Source organism: Dromaius novaehollandiae, chromosome 2 (genome assembly GCF_036370855.1).
Source record: "Dromaius novaehollandiae isolate bDroNov1 chromosome 2, bDroNov1.hap1, whole genome shotgun sequence".
Lineage (NCBI taxonomy): Eukaryota > Metazoa > Chordata > Aves > Casuariiformes > Dromaiidae > Dromaius > Dromaius novaehollandiae.
The window spans coordinates 39338788-39354337 of NC_088099.1; the positions used below are offsets into that span (position 1 = coordinate 39338788).

General features: G+C 42.5%; 1 long non-coding RNA gene across 1 annotated transcript; it reads right to left on the reverse strand.

Moving 5' to 3' along the window:
• Positions 1–3704: 3704 nt before the first annotated feature.
• LOC135327293 (uncharacterized) lies at positions 3705–15305 on the reverse strand. The gene is made up of 3 exons (XR_010387396.1): positions 15124–15305; positions 4458–4701; positions 3705–4050 (listed from the first exon to the last, which is right to left on the reverse strand). It is a non-coding gene; the product is annotated as an uncharacterized LOC135327293 (long non-coding RNA).
• Positions 15306–15550: the final 245 nt, after the last annotated feature.

Consider the following 15550-nt stretch of genomic DNA (forward strand, 5'->3'; position numbering starts at 1 on the left):
TCCTTTTGTAGTACTATTAGCTGGTCCTACAGTGGGATTACTCACTGAAAAGCTCTCTGAGGCTACTGAAGGTTTACAGTCAGCCCCCACACACATACTGCAGCATCTGGAGACTGGAAATTCCTACAAGTGTAACAGAAGTCTTGCAATGCTGCTGCAAACTGGCTAAGATTTCCAGGTGATTCCCCCGGGGAACCGGCACGGGTTTGAGGGTTGAGTCTGAGCAAGGACTGGCACCGCCACATCCCTTCAGCCACACAAACAGTTTCACCCACTGATACCTACAGGCTCCTTTCTGGCACAGTCAACATTTGACCACTACTACTTGCCTCACAGGGAACAGGGCAGCTTTAAGTAGTGCTGTCACCTGCTTTGAAGCCCATTGCTCAGTACAATGCATAATTACTCCACTAAGTAATTATTATACAAAAGTAGCTTATTTCTCCTTCCTAAATAGCTTTCCATGTCATTAAGTTAATCTCCGGAGTTTTTCAAGACTCAACCTTACATCATTTAGGGATTCATTTTGCTTTACTATAAATCAGTAGAATCCAAACTCCTGTCCTTATACCAGGGCCAGATTGCACTGTAATACTTAGCTGTCCTCCTAAGGTTTAGGGTTGTTCTTTTTTTATATAACTATTCTGAATCCCAGTCTCTGGGTTTGGTTTAAGTCCTATTTGTTATTTTTTATAAGGTTTGTTCAGTTGCCCAGAGTACCAGTTGGAAACATCCTATAAACTGAAGTGAATATTCAATTACATTATGTAGCACAGAGATATGAGTTCATCAATCCCTGGAGCAAATTAAATACAAATAATTGCTTTCTTTTTCAGTGCTGCTGTTGCCAAATTTTCCCCTTCCATGTCTTGAGGTGTGTTATTGCATGTGACAGAATTTCTGAAGAGGAGAAGGGATAAACATTAAACATATAATGATGAAAAAACATTAAAGTATTTGACATTATTAATGTGTGTGTCATTGGTTTGGCTGGAAAAGAATATTTGCTCTTGAAGTATATTGCCAACACTCTGAAAAATGGCCTCATCACAAGAACATTTTATTATTGTCCAGATACCTTAATAATATTGCATACAGTTAAGTTCCAATAGGCTGTACATAACTGCAATTTCAGCTCTATAATATGGAGCAGAGAAATATTCATAAAGAAAAATTTTCTGTAGTCTGGACTTCCAAAGATTAGAAGCATGTCAGCATAAACAGCAAAGGCTAAGCAGGCAAATGGCAAACATCTTACTGCTCATCTCTAATTGTTCTTGTTATGCCCTATTACATATAGCCTAGCCATTCCCTTAGAAATGCAGGTATTTTGCTTATTGTGGTAGGTTTAAGACAATCCTCATATCTCAGGCTTTCTCTCCTGTTCTTGCAACTGGCTGCCAGGGTCCCACTAGCACTTGGCTGCGGGAGACATCTCCCCGGGTGCTTCAGACCCCGTATCCCCACGTGGCCGTCAGGCTGCGCAGCTTTGCAAAGCGATGTCCCTGCGTGGCATATGCGCGAGTACAAGAAAAAACACCGAAGGTGTCTGCTAGTCCTTGAGGAACGGAGCACACAGAGTTTACCACATCATTCAGAGTCACTGTGATTACTAGACTAAGACTTTAGGACAAAATAATACCTTTATTTTACTTTACCAAATTATAGATTGCAATACACATTTACAAGCTTAAAGAGAGTTACAAAAGTCAAAATGTACAACTACCTTGATTGAGCCACTACTGCTTCCTATATCGTACCTCAGGACTGGCACACTCCGGAAAGGTCTTTCAATAATATTTTTCTTATTCCTGCTATGCAAACAGCCACCTCCTCCCTGAGGCTCTGAGGGGAAGCACGAAGCCAATAACCTCTTCCACAGATCTCTCCCACCTCCTGTTCACTCCCATTTCAGAAAAGCCTGACCCTGTTTACAGTGACTGGGCATTAAGATATCGAATGCCAATATGGGGAATAATTATTTCCTTCCACATCCTCTTTAAGCTCTCTTAATTAACATGCCTATTGTGCTCCTCACTCTGCACATCTCTTCCTCTCTGTCTGGCTTCTCCTGCTACAACCTGCAGAACGCAGCATTAGAAATTTCATAAATCATGTGTTTTGGGGAACAGTAATTTCATAATCACCTTACTGCACTCATAACATTAATTTCCCTGAGAGCTTAATTTAAAAGCTAAACATGACTCGACAGATGTTGAAATTGGATTTAGATGCTTAAATTGAATAAACACAACCCAATGCCCATACCATGTTCTGCTCATAAACACCAGTTGTTTTAGGGTGACCCCATCACTTTTGCAATGCAGGAATAAGATCTTTCTTTGAATCATCTTCTGCACCACCCAGTACTTGATACAAAGGAATGGAAATGGAAATATATCCTTTTGGCTACTTAACATCAAATTTAAGGCAGCTAGTACAGCATTATGAATAAATGTTACAAAAAAGAATGCAAAAATCAAGGTTTTCTAATTCTTCTATATCCTCTAACAGGTCACAATTTTCATTACCTTCTTTGCTCTGAGCTGTAGAGTGGAAAGCTTTAAAACATGTAATTAATCAATACAAGCACATTTTTTAGCTCAATTCTAAAAGATCAAGAGGAAATATTATAGGAGACAGACTGCCAAGCCAGTGGTTAAAGCTAAACCAGGATGCGGGAAACTTGAATACAAATTTTGTCTATAATCAAAGTTGAACATTTCACCTCTCATTCTAGACCAGCAGTTCCCAAACCACAAGGCACAACCGCATCCCTGGAGATGCCCTGGAGGACCAGCAGTGCCTGTGACGTGGGGCTGGCAGCGGTGAAGGCTGGCCCAGGCCTTCAGCGCATTGCTCCACGCTCTCCAACTCCATCCATCCTCAGCTCAGAGAGAGCCAATGCTGTTGCCCAAGGCACACGGCCTCCTGGGAGCCTTTCACAGACAACAGCACGATAGCAACTATCCCCTCTTCATCGTGAGAGGTCCCTTGTCTGAATGCCCTCAAATCTACTCAACTGTCAATAAAAGTGGGCAGATCTTCATTATTCCTAAATCTTCCAAACCTTCCAATCCAGGCATGTCCTGCCCAGAGTGGCTGTCCACCCTCCTCATTAGCACTGTCCAAACTGGTGCATGCTCCCACACAAAAGTATGTGATTTCCGTAACAGAGCCGTAGTTATCCTTCTCCCCTTTTTGGGGCACTAAATCTCCCCCATACCCACAGTTGTAGAGTTATGCCAATGCATACATTGTCTCATAGATAACCATATCCAGCCCACGTTTTCTCAGGAACTTTCCTAGTGGTTTTAGGCACGTAATTTAACAGTAAAATCTTAAAACGTAGCCAGAAATTTTCTTGCAGCCAGTGAATACCACAGCACGAGACTATTTCCTAAGTCAGCTGCAGCACTCTGCAATAGCTCTGCTATTGAACCGTCTCAACGCACAGCTGCATGCTTTACAAGCCCGCATCATGCGCTGGACCCAGCTGAGACAATATCTGTACCAAGGAGAAGCATTTCCGGGCTCTCTCCAACTACTGCAGACAGCACTGTCACCTTTGTTACTGGCACATCCAAATGCTTTTCCCGTACCCAATTATCACCTTGCATGACATGTTCTGCACATTTACGCAAAGTAGAGCGGCCATATAAAAGCTGCTATCTCTTCTGGCAGCTTTCTTCAGCCCACCAGCAGCTATTGTCATCTTGTCCAGATTACACTGCATCTAATGAGCTCAACGCAAGCCACGAGGTGCTAGTTCCTCCCTAGTCCCTTTAGGACATGACAGCTGAAGGGCCACCATTCTTCTCAGTTTGTAGCAACTCATCTCACTTCACAGAATTCGCCATTGGTCTCTCATAACCCCATCAAATAAAGGAGTAAGAAGATGGAACCTGTCAATGCCCTTAAGGGAGGTTCACTGCTCACGTCACCAAGGTTTGCACCAGAGGAAGAGGAGCAACCACCACCTCCTGTGCTCCACAAGGCTCCTTGTTTGCTGTACCCCAACTCCAATGAGCTGAGCAGGGTCTTTGAAACCTGAAGACAAAAAAAATAAATAAATAAAAAATGCACAGCATAGTTCTCACTCCCTCAGCATTAGGTAGTGATGGATAGGCAGCCAGATCACCAGCATCAAGCACTGTTGGACCAAATACTGATCTCATAACACTAATTAGAAACCATTGGCACTGGCCCCCTTCCCTCGCATGTGGAAAACCGGACAATCTCAAACCATAGCGGATGCACTAACAACAAAGTCTGAGGGTACAGATCACACACCATTATGCAATGGCCTTCTCGGCGCAACCACAGCCCCACTGGGAAATGGGCATTGCATGGGTAGAGTAGTTTCAGCATTAAACCCTGTAAACATATAGGGCTGTTTCCTCAGGAACTGGCAGCAGAGTCCAATAAATTTTATCTGCAAAGCAACATGAACTTACTTCACCATGAAGAAAGCTTCACTCTGTAAGTGAGCAGAGACAGTGGGACACTCCAGGCTTTCAGCACTTGAAACAATTCTGCTGTGACTATGGCAGAGACGAAAAGACCTTTTATGATGTGAGATCCATAAAATATATCCACCTCAGAAATGGCTGCTGTGAGTACCAGGTTTATGTAAGTGGCTTTCTCTCTGTCTCCCTTTCTCATCTTCTCTGCTGTAGATCATGTGTAAATTGCTGTGACCTGTGAAACAGATCAACGAAGAGGAAATTTAGGGGCCAGCATATGGACACAAAATTATGATGATGTCCTACTAAACCATCAAGAGAGGTGAAAGTCAGAAGAACAACTTTATCCTGTGAGGCTGCTAGTAGCTGCAGGAAGCTCCATTAACTCCTAATAGTGCATCATAAAACATTACCTCTTACCCTGCAGGATGGATGTACAGCCATCCCACACCAGGAGAGACAAGCACCATTCTGCTACAATGGCCATTGTGCAACAGCCTCGATACTGACACCAGGTCACAAGCACATCCTCCAATTTATTAGCAGAATTTACAGTCACCCAGGGCTATACCAGTCACACAGCCAAGCACAAAAGCAGGAGTTAATATCAAAAAAACTATCATGGGCAGCAAAATCACCCCTCTACCACAAGCATTAATCTCAGCCCCAGCACACGTGCTGAATACAACATCATTATTCATCCTAGGTTTGGAGTGAAGAACTGCTGGGACTAGCTGCCAAGGTCTTCACAACTTGGCAAGACCGCTCATTACAAAACCTTTGGCTTAAATTTAAGATATAAAAGACACCAGAACAAGATATTTTAGGAACAGCAACACAGCATTCAGCCTCTAGTTGACATAGCTCATGACATAAGATTAAATCCATTCTAATTTACTGCTGAACAAAATTTTGATAGAACTGAATATCATAATGCGAACAATCACTGAACATTCATGGGGACAAATGCATCCTTGGAACAACTCCACGGGTTTCCACAGAATTCCTCCAGGGATTTTTTGAACCTAAAATCTTCCAATATTTCTGCTAAAAAAACAAAGACATGAAAAACATTTTGGAACAAATGGCACGGAGAGGGTACATCTAAATTACATCGATTTGTTTTGATCTTCAGTAACGATGGTTTCACAGAAATCTGCATTACTGAATATTTGGCAAGCTCTGTAGGAGATAGAAATATATTCAGATAATTTAACTAATTCCTTAAAATGTGTCATCCAGTAGGGTGAAGAGTACACAGGGGCAGTGATGGCAAAAACTCATTAAATATACCCTATCACAAATGCTTAAAGAACGTGATCTGGTCAATGATCACATTTTATTCACCCCTCTGGTATTTTTCCTTTATAACATAGCTCTAGAATCATGCAAACGGTCCTGTTAGTGGGCCCCAAAAGAAAGATGTGCTCTTTTTTTTAACTGGGGAAGTTTAACTGCAATTTTCATATAGGCCAGGCCTGTCTTCCTTCACAGTGGGGTATTTGTCATATGTTTCCTTTTAAAGATGTCCTATTGACAAGCGTATTTTCCATATATGGACTTAAGAACTAAAAAACAGCACTTCAGAAATTAAAAACTGATTTTAGCCCAAAAAATCTGACTGTGTATGAGGAAAAAGTAAAATAAGAATAAAATAAAATATTCCTACCTCTAAAGGCTACTTTAAACATGAAAGGTGTTTGGACATATTTTTTGTTTGGTTGTTTCCACACTGCTCACATATCTTCAAGTCTCACAGGATGACGACACTCATTTTTCAACATACAATTTGTTTCACGCTGACATCGATGTAAAAGGAAGTTAGCAATGAAGACGCAAGATAGACATTAACCGCAGCTTATTAGAAAAATGTTTTTAATAGTCTTGATAGGAATATAGTTCATTATTTTCTAACCCACAGATGGTGCAGGAACAAAGAATAAAGAGTTGCAACAGGCTTAGTTTCACTTTTTAACTGGATTCAATGGTGTGTCTCTTTGGAGGAGTGTCAGAAAAACTCAGGTGAGGTTTAACTTACTTATGTACTTATATTGTGTTTATGCTCGTTTTATAATAATTAGCAAAAGTGATTGGTTGGGTGATAGAAGTTTTAAAAATTATGTTTTATAAGATAGTATTAATAAAAAATACGCACCAAAAATAGGCCATCTTTGTTTTATAATCCAGAAAACATTAGAAGCAGGATTTAATTAGCTGGTTTTCATTTTGATTTAGAAGGAAGCACAGGTTGATATGTTCACCCACCAAGCAGTGGGTGGAGGTACTGCCATCCCTTGCCTCCTACAGGTCCTACCTGGCGGTCCCCAAAAGCAGGGGCCAGCTTCGACCCCCTGTCCTACGTGAGCCCATGGTGGCAACTCCACATGCAGCAAAGGTGGCCCAGGCACATGCAGCCCAAATTTTCCGTCCCTCCGGGCTCACCTCAAGAGCCGGCCACCCACTTCTGCTAGCAGCTTCCCTTGAGGTACCTATTACCCTGCCTTAGAACACTTATTTTCCTTTTCCTTCCCGTGAAAATGCCTTGGGAGCTATTATGTCAGTAGAGGATTTATGAGTTATATATGCTTCAGACTACGACACTAGGAAACTATTTTTGCCTTATAGGCATTTCTTGGAAGATCCCGGTCTCCCTGAGGACTGCATGAAATCTTGTTAATACTAATGAAGCAGATGCCCTCATGGCAAAAGAGAATAAACAGTACTACATTAGAGGATTAAGGGCACCTTTCCTGCTTTTCACTGATTCTCTTTGAAGGCCTATTGTTTGAAGAGTCTGTGAGAAATCCATCTCTCTCCCACGAGAATTATTTAACAATTATTCTTCTTCCAAGAGATATTTATTTTGAGTCAATGTTTTTAAAATCTATCTATTCATCAGGCTTACTCATGCATTAAGGATGATTTTCAGTGTACAATAGAAACTCCTGAAACAAGGAGCAATTAGAAACATCTGATTTCATGATGCATTTTCCCTCCATCAAACCAAGCAACTGTTCCCACAAGGAAAATATAAGAAGTCTCTGTCTTCCAGGTAGTTATCAAGTGTGTAGCAGGAACAGCTAAGTTCCAAATGCTAAAATACAGCTATAATTTGGCTTGCAATGAAGGTTATCAAATGACTGAATTTAGTCGTATGACAGTAAAACAAAACAAAATAAAATAAATAACAGTACAAGCAACAGCAATCAAGAGCACAAGCCAACCAAGCCAAGGGCACAGGTCAGGAAGTCTTGGCTCTGCCCTGAGCTTCTTGCCCAGCTCCGGGTGAGCTCTGCAGCTGCTTTGTTCCTGCCCCGAACCCTGGCAGCGCGGCCTGTCCCACAGCTACATGCTGCAGATTTACTAGCCAAATGCTGGGCAGTGCTGAAACAATGCAAAGGGCAGTTGCGTGTTGTTTAAGAATGGACCTTCTGAAGTTAATGGCACTTTTTAGTGGTGCTTCAAACTGAGCACAGATTTAAGCATTATAGTGATTCGGGGACTTAGACCTGTTGCAGTCAATGCGTTGCTACCAGGAGCTCCTCTTCTGTGCTGCAACACGCGGCCCATGCGCAGCCGCGGCAGCAGGAGACACGTGCCTGCGCGTGGACACCCCAATAGCACCCCCTGAGAGGGACCCAAGCATAGAAAATGCCCAGTGTCAAGGACAGAAAAGCAATTCATCTCTTTGTTATTTTGCCCGCAACACCAACCAATTCATTAGCTTGCCATATTTTTATTAAAGACCACAGATTAAAGGCAATTTATAAACAACTTCTATCCCTAGCAAGAGGATAAAAGAAATGTTAAATGGTACTTTCACCAGTATTTCAATTGGTAATATTTTAAAAAAATAAACAAAGCAGGTCTCAACAACAGTCAGTCTTTCCTACATACTGGTTAGTGATTTCTGATACTATATAATTTCTTAGGCATAATCTGTAACTGATAATTATAGAAACACGGCTTTTTCTTAGTCAAATTATGAAGCAGAGATGAAAGCAAACTCACCCGCAAGGCTACATTGATATTACATCACACTTTTAATTGAAACCATGAAACACGGCAAGGGTAGGAACATGAGAAATTAAACCCTGTGGCTTGCTCATTTCTTCCTTCTGGTTGCCATGTCAAGGAGAAAGATGCAACGGGCACCAGGCAAGTCATCTATAATACGGGCTTGGAAACAGCCGTTCTTATAACTTTACTCTTTTGGCTCTGCCGTGCACACAGACACAGAAAAGTTGTGCTAGAAAAATACCAATCTGCTTCTCCTGCTTTCTCCTAGTTGCTTTCTTTCATACTTTCATTTCATTTCTGGCTTCTCCAGATATAGAAAACTGGCCCTTTGGACACGTTACATCAATGCAATCAAGCCAGGTAAATTTTGGCAGTGAAGTCTCTCTTGCAGGAGAGCAGGCAAAGTTTCCTTGGGGGAAATGCCAGCTTAGTACACCAGCAAGTAAATAAACGGGATTAACAAGCAGGAACTAAATGTAAAATACACTTTCATCTTAGCATCACTACGAAAAAGAGCAAAAGGAAGGTAAAAATGAAACAGGCAACAACCTAGTTGCTAAAATAAATATGAAAAATAAAGATAGAGAGAGAGAAGAAGGAAAAAAGGGGGGGGAAGAGAGAAAGAGAGAAAATAATTTCAACAAATAGATGGGAAATAGCGTTATCTTTACAGGGAATCCAGCAAGGAGACATGCCCTGTCTGAACACAAGAGCAAAGCATTAAGCTTCCGAAATTTAATCTGGAAACACTGAACTGTTCCATCAGCAGGGTTTAATCCTGCGGCAGTTTCTGCAGCAGGAGCCATGGGAGCAAGCACACTCCTCAGCTGCTAGGCGGAGAAAGATATTTTCCAGATGTGCGTGCCAGGCTGCTGCAAGCAGCCCTGGCCCCGACTGAAGCCCCCCGAGATCTTTGCCACCCTGCGTCCCGCAGCGTGCCGCGCTGCAGGCTCAGCGCGGCTGCAGCCAAAATGACCCTCGACTGTCTCAGCGAGGCAGAGAGGTAGGGCCAGCCCTCCCAGGGAGCCCTCCGTCTAACCACGCGTGCCGTGGCTGCCGCTTCCCAGCAGCGGCAAAGCCGCGGGGACACCCGTCACGCCGCTATCAGCGCCATCTGCCTTTCTGCTGCCGCTCCACCGCATCGCTGATACGCACAATGCGCGCACCGATACGCGCGGCCTGGGCGAAGCATCGCGGCCCCCCAACAACTCCTTCCTCTGGCAAGTTCCACAGAGAGGGATTAAACAGCAATGCTAGTAATTGGAAAAAAAACAGATTTACACAACAATTTATTCTCATAGTATGCATTGCTGTCTGGCTTAGACTGTAAGCTCTTCAGAGTAGACAATATTTCCTATCTTAGTCAGCACATGGCGGGCACCAGTAGAGATGTTCAAAGCCAGTTGCAGCGTTCAGCCAGATAGCAGCCACTGAAATTAAGGGGTGTTGTGCATCTGAATCCCTTAGTCACCCATTTACGCTTCCCCTTCCTCATAAATCAAAGTACAGGAAAGCAATTTAATCAGAAATACATGCAGAATTAGCAGCACAATTCATCTCCTTTACGCTCTTCCCTATACTAGTTGCTTTTGATAAGTAGAGTCAGCAAACAACAAAACAGCAAAAGAAAAAATAATGAAAAATTAAAAACCCTGCTAGTATCACTGTGCTGCAACTTTCATGAAGTCCTATTCCAGTTTGAATCTGAATATTCTTCTAGTTCAGCGCAGGGCAGTTAAATAACTGGGTTTTCAATTTCTTAATAAGGATCTGATTCTAGCTGTATTACTGCCAAGCTCTGAAGTTGCAGACTATATTTAAATATTTGTTTTACAAAAATGCGCAGTTCAGTCGCAACGGTGTGACTAGACCTCCCTTACCCAGGATCCTGCTCTGATGCAATATGCTAATACGCTTGCCAAAGGAAATGGCCTGGAGGCCACGCTGGTAGCTTAGCAAAAGTATAATAGAAATGGGCAATGGCAACAAAGGAAAAAAAGCAAGCCAATTATTAAGAATATAGCAATTAATAACACATAAAGCATTACTGGAAAGGTTAGAGACTCCACTGTCTTAGAAAACAGTGCTTCTCTGTGGCTCTCCCATCTCACAAATAATGCAGCCAGACTAGAAGCCAATCCATAAGGGCAAATAAAAAACTTAGGAGCACAGAAAGCCTTTTAACAAAGCACTGGAAAGATTAAGATTACTCAAAGAAAACTTAATGAGAGTCTACGAAACAGATGTAAAAAGACAAAGAACACCATGGAATTAGCCCTTTACCCTCTCTGAAAACATAAGCCACAAGATGTACAGACAAACCAATAAAATCAATGTATTTTAGGGTGGTGGCAGAAGGTTTTCCACACAATTATAATCCAAACATGCTGTCAAAAAAATATCATAAAGGCTAAATATCTTTAATGGATTCCCAAAAGACATTATTTTCTTAGAAAAACATAAGCCTTGAAGTAATATAGGACATGCTAAAATGCAGATGGAAGATTTTAAAAAAAAGAAAAAGAAAAGAGAAAAAAAAAAAAAGTGTTTCACTAAATAAGCCAGATATTGATGGCTCTGAATTAGGAGGCAACTTCCCCTGTAGAAAGCTTATTCCATCTTATAACCCTTCAAAATCACTAACTGCCTCTGGCAACTGTATTCTTAAGTACGGCAGAGCGAGGAACCTGTGCCAGAGGTAACGCCAATGAGAGGTGCTGAATAAAGCAACAGGTAAAATACTAAATACGCCATAAGATGCTTGTGAAGAAAAGAAGGTGTGTGCTGCCTTTCGGCTGCTAGCACCAACCTGACCAGCCCCAGGGACTGGCTCCAGCATACACCACATTTGGGGCAAAAACCACAAAGAATTCGTGGTTCCTTGACCAGCTCTTTGCTGTCTCTGTGCACTCAGAGGCTGCTCCACACTCACTGGGAGTTCGTGTCTACCACTCCCGACTCCTCAGAGCCCTTCTCTGGAATTATTCTTAACACACTAAAAAATTAATTAATTCTCCTCCGTAGTAAGATGCCGTAATTACACTCTCTCTCTTCTCATTTAAGGATTAATTTACATGAGGACTCGATGGCACTGCAGGACAGTAATATTCCAAAGGCAACTGTGACCCGGGAACTTTGCAATAGGTTTCGACTTTACATAACTGCTGAGGGCTCCACACATCATCAAGAACATGGCCTTCAGCAGTATACATTTCTTATAACCACCCCAGCTTTCAGCAGTGTTGGCTGAGAAACAGATGCCTTCCTGATGATAGACGGCCTCAGGGAGAAAATAGATGGCTCTGACTGTTTTCCCCCCCGACTGAGCCTGTCTATCTTTCTCTCACACACAGAGCAGTGACCCAGCCTTATTTTAGACTGACAATGGAAGAGAATAAAATGACACTTCTTGACCTTTAAGAAGTGTTCACTGATCATCGCTAACTGACCATTTCACTCATGCTATTACTTACCTGCTTAGCTATTAAGAAACAAAGAAAGCTGAAATTCAGTGTACCTTGCTCTTTATGAAATACTACAAGCAATGTCCTGTTCTCCGTGCCACAACTGTGTGACTTCAAAAAAAGGGGGGAGGCCTGGTCTGCTGTTCGCTTTCGGCTCCCACTGGAGACAGTGGAAGCGAAAATATCTCACATCAGATAAGGCACTAAATGTACGTACCTTACAGAAGCAGACTTATCAGCAAGCTTAAAAAAAAGAAAATCAGTTCTGGGTCAGAACAGACAGCACGCATTTTTTTAAATTAAAGCCAGAATAAAACAGCAGTTAAAAGCAGATAGTTCAAAGATACAAAGGGTCCAGTTTGACTCTCTATATGCAGTGCAAACATAACCATAGAGCCAGCCTCACTAAGCAAGTACATCTCCAGTGAAATCTAAGCTTGGGACTGCAGTTTATATCCAGGCACAAGGAAGCTCCCAACTACCTTGCTGAGGACCCGACCACACTGTGACCAGGGCTACCTGGACATCAGTCCTGGCATTCAGCCAGGACCCTACGCAAGCTCTGCAGCTGGCATTAGACCCCATGTAAGGATAGTTCATCATTCTCCATATCCACATCGGACAGCTGAGGGCCACTCCGTGCATGCACAAGCTCAAGTCACAACATCGACTGACACCTAGACATATTGATGACAAAAAAAAAACAAAAAAAAAAAGAAAACCCAGGCCAAAAATTTAACATCTCATGGGAAGCACTGGATGTACCTACCTCACAAGGAGCCAGACCAGCTCAGACACACAGAACTGATTCACCTGGACATAAGAGACAGTCTTGAATTCAGCATCCAAGAGGGCGCTAATGCACTGAACCTCATCCAGGCATTAGTATGCATTCAGCTCACTGCAAAGAAGCTTTTTGGCACTCAAAGCAAACAGAAAAGCCTCGAGACTGCAGAGAAAGTAAATCACTAATCTCTCTCATGAAGACTAACTTCAGCTGAAGATGGAACTGATCGGAGACATACTCCCCATTACTGCCAGGGAGCTTCTGTTCTCACAGCGCCACTCGCCCTTGGGCAAGTGATGACTTGTGACAGGTCCTCTAATGTCATTGCGGCACCTGACGTGCTCCAGGCATCCTCTCAGCACCTCTTGATACAAATCTGAGTGCGTGCGTGCAAAACACCAGGCTTTTACCCCCACTCCCACCAACCTTTTCTGCACATCCGGTCTCTGCCAGTGTCACACAATGATTGAGAGAGGCCCAGGGATGGACTTGCACCAAAGCTAGCGATGCTCTTGGCCACTGATCTCTACCGCAAGACCAGAGGAGGAGTTTGGAGGAAAAAAGTGCAGCTAGGCAGGATGGAAGGAGAGGACCTTGGGTTTTGTCAGGAGGGTGGGGAAAGCAAGCAAGAAATTTGTCCAGTCTTGTTCAGGCTCGCTCCACATGGCGCCAGCCAGGTACAGGATCAGAGCCTACCAGAGAGCATTTCCTCTGCTGACCCCAGCTCTTCCCTCGCACTTGTACACCCTGATTCTGGCAATAATAATTAGGGGGTTATAACTGTGAGGAGTCTGGCTTGACCAGGATATTCAACACCTTCACCTTGCTGGTGACTGCTAACACGAATCTTCCATTACGATCCAATAACCTACACATGGTGTCGTTCGCCCACACAGCCTTGCAGGGATTCTGCGAGAGCTTTGCAGAGACAGCAGTTCCCACCACTCAGAAACAGGGACTTCGGCTATCCCACTAAGAATATCAGCAAGCTGTCACTCCATACTATCAGTCGCTTTTCTGTGAAACTCTACATCTACGACGTACATCATAATTCTACTGTTCCTGTGGTTTTAGGCCTTAATTACTCCACATCACTCAGTTCCTTTTGTCTTTTACTTATTTACTTACTTACTTAATTTTATATATATATAAAAAAATATATTTACACATATTTATATATTTCATATATCTACTGTTATATATTAACCAAGCAGCATGCCACGAAAACTGATATCAGTATATGTTTGAAAGTGTAGAAGCAATGATGTGGAAAATTAAGAAATAAGATTAAACTCCTAAGCGGTAGGCTGGAATACTTGGAAGGGGTATTAACAAGTACACCCATTCAAGAGCTATCACAGTGGGAAAAATCACCTTAGAGTTAAAAATACATTAAAAATCATACTAGATTTGCAGCATGAAACACAAACCAGTGACAAAATCTGGGGGCTTACTATGATTACTTTTCAGCAGTTCTGTCCTCTCTAAAAATCCTTGCAACTCTTGCTCATGTTTCTGCCACCATTCCTAAGACTGTTCTCTTTATTCACATCCTTAATGAAAACAAATTCTAATGGATTCATGGCTGAGGAAGGGTGCAACGTTCCTCGCCTTGAGGAGCCGAAACCTGCTCTGTTTGTAGCCCTGTCAGAACAGTCATACATATTCTGACCATCTCCCTATGCAGAAACCTAGACAGACATGTATGTGGGGCTACATTAGTCCCCAAAACCCACTTTTTTCCTTGCTGAAACCATCAAAAGGATACCAGCAAATAAGCACCATTTGTGAAGGCCATTTCAGTGATGTATTCACCGGTTCATCAGGGGACAGACTGTGATCCAGTGAGGATTTCTCCTCTGTGTCTATAAGAGAACTGCATCCACACATTCATCCTCTTCTCTCCTTTCCCTGCTGTTTTCTTCCTTCCTCTAAAACATACTATGTATCTTTCTCCATCTTCACGCTTATTAGGAAATTAAACACAGATCACGAAAGACTATTCTGGCATTTCTCAGATTCACCTAACAAATACTTCATTCATATTATTTCCATTAACTCACGATGTGAGAACTGTTTTTATCAAGTGACCTAAGGAAGTAATATTTGGAAAAAATTAAGACTTTGCATTAGCTGTTCAGTCAATGACTACTGAATTTATGGCTTAGTACTTAGATTTATTTGTATTATATTTATATTTTATTGCCTCTTACAGTGGTTATTATTATGGATGCAACAGGCGTGCAAGACTTTATTACTTCGTACATAAATGAGCAGAACCTGAGGGCCCAAATCAGTGAGGAACTAAGGGAGAAACAGCAATCATACTTCATGTTCACGTGGAAGGGAAGGTAAACAGAAAGCAGGATTACTAACCAGTTTTTACCTTAAAAACAAGAACCTGGAGGCACTGGAAGTAGCACAGGTTTCAGAAGGACTCTCGTTATCCAGCACATTACTTCTGAATCATGACACCTCTTGCAGTGCAGTGCTCTACAACACAGCTGATGGGAGAGGCGTGGAGGAGCGCCCTAGGACCGGGGTGGGAAAACTAACAGAGGAGGTGGCAGGAAACAGATATACGCCCTGTGGAAAGGAAGGGAAAAGAGCCAATAGGAAGAGACAGCTATTGAGGGGATTTTCACCTCCAGTACAAATCATGCATGAATTTCCTGACTTCTTCAGGCCAGGGTAGATACACAGCTCCCAGCAGAAAATGCAAAAATACTATCACACTACCGCTGTCACCACAGTTCACTAGTCTATGGGCAGAGGCAGAGCGGTCATTTTGAAAAACAGGCTGGAGGAATTGA